The sequence below is a fragment of the Terrapene carolina genome, unplaced genomic scaffold (genome assembly GCF_002925995.2).
Source record: "Terrapene carolina triunguis isolate 2854851 unplaced genomic scaffold, T_m_triunguis-2.0 Scaffold20907, whole genome shotgun sequence".
Lineage (NCBI taxonomy): Eukaryota > Metazoa > Chordata > Testudines > Emydidae > Terrapene > Terrapene triunguis.
Genome location: NW_020685258.1, coordinates 1 through 1,879, shown reverse-complemented (window position 1 = coordinate 1,879; position 1,879 = coordinate 1). Strand labels below are relative to the sequence as shown.

At 48.0% G+C, this 1,879-nt stretch overlaps 1 long non-coding RNA gene across 1 annotated transcript in view; it reads right to left on the bottom strand.

The window, feature by feature from the left end:
• Positions 1 to 1,091, bottom strand: part of LOC112123511 — a 3,142-nt gene extending 2,051 nt beyond the window's left edge. Inside the window, exon 1 of the long non-coding RNA XR_002909535.1 lies at positions 679 to 1,091. This is a non-coding gene — a long non-coding RNA (uncharacterized LOC112123511). The remainder of the gene's footprint in view (positions 1 to 678) is intronic.
• Between the last annotated feature and the right edge of the window lie 788 nt (positions 1,092 to 1,879).

Genomic DNA, 1,879 nt, shown 5'->3' with positions numbered 1-1,879 from the left:
CATATTCACCATGGTGATATAATTATGATATATATATATATATATATTTTTACAAAGTATGCCTTATAACAGGGGTGGGCAAACTTTTTGGCCCAGGGCCACATTGGGGTTGCAAAACTGTACGGAGGACCGGGTAGGGAAGGCTGTGCCTCCCCAAACAGTCTGGCCCCCACCCCCCCCCCGCCCCCTCCCCCCCCCCGCCCCCCCCCCCCCCCTCTCCCCCCCCCCCCCCCCCAGAGCAGCATGTCTGGCAGCCATGCCGCCCGGCTGGAGCCAGATATGTTGCCGAGCTACTCTGCAGGAGCATGCAACCCTGCCACCCAGAGCACTGGCGGCACGGTGAGCTGAGGCTGCGGGGGAGGAGGGACAGCAGGGGAGGGACCGGGGGCTAGCCTCCCCGGCTGGGAGCTCAAGGACCAGGCAGGACAGTCCTGCGGGCCAGATGTGGCCCGTGGGCCGTAGTTTGCCCACCTCTGCCTTATAAGGATATCATTCTAAAAGTCTTGATCTGTTGACCATTAATATCCTGTTGGATTGTACGTGCTGTCATTGTATGTGGAGTTATGAAGTTTGGCCACGTGTATCTGACTGAAATAGGTTGTGAAGTGGGGAACACCCACAACCAGCCTTTCAGGTACAACAATGGGGCAGGCAGACACTGATGAGGGGAATACACACCCGCACAAGGACGACCCCAGGAACTGCATACAATGGAGACCTCTCAGAGAGAGCATGGAGACAATGGAGGCCGCTTGACTCACCTCATAGCAAAGGGTCTTTCCAGCAAGCTGGAGGAACCTATCAAAGAGAGGAACTGACATCATCACTTGGCCTCACTTTCCCCCCACAACTCAACACCTGGAAACACATCTGGAGGACAAAGACTGACCTGGGGAGGTGGTCCCAGGCTGGAAAGAGGAATCCCTGCCTGTGTATGAAGGAACTACGTCATCAGGGTGAGATACGGCTTGATTCAAATCCTCTCTAGTTTATAGAACCCAGATTGTGATTTTATTTTTTATTTCGTAGGTAACCAACTGGGATCAGTGCGCTTATTACTTATAATCACTTAAAATCTATCTTTCTGTCTTTAATAAATCTGTTTTATATTTAACCTAAAACAGAGTGTTTTGCTTGAAGTGCTTGAGAAATCTGCTCAGGGACAAGAGCTGGTGCATGTTCAATATCTTCAACGACTTAGATATTGGCATAGAAAGTACGCTTATTAAGTTTGCGGATGATACCAAACTGGGAGGGATTGCAACTGCTTTGGAGGATAGGGTCAAAATTCAAAATGATCTGGACAAATTGGAGAAATGGTCTGAGGTAAACAGGATGAAGTTTAATAAAGACAAATGCAAAGTGCTCCACTTAGGAAGGAACAATCAGTTTCACACATACAGAATGGGAAGAGACTGTCTAGGAAGGAGTACAGCAGAAAGGGATCTAGGGGTTATAGTGGACCACAAGCTAAATATGAGTCAACAGTGTGATGCTGTTGCAAAAAAAGCAAACATGATTCTGGGATGCATTAACAGGTGTGTTGTGAGCAAGACACGAGAAGTCATTCTTCTGCTCTACTCTGCGCTGGTTAGGCCTCAGCTGGAGTATTGTGTCCAGTTCTGGGCACCGCATTTCAAGAAAGATATGGAGAAATTGGAGAATGTCCAAAGAAGAGCAACAAGAATGATTAAAGGTCTTGAGAACATGACCTATGAAGGAAGGCTGAAAGAATTGGGTTTAGTTTGGAAAAGAGAAGACATGATAGCAGTTTTCAGGTATCTAAAAGGGTGTCATAAGGAGGAGGGAGAAAACTTGTTCATCTTAGCTTCTAAGGATAGAACAAGAAGCAATGGGCTTAAACTGCAGCAAGGGAGGT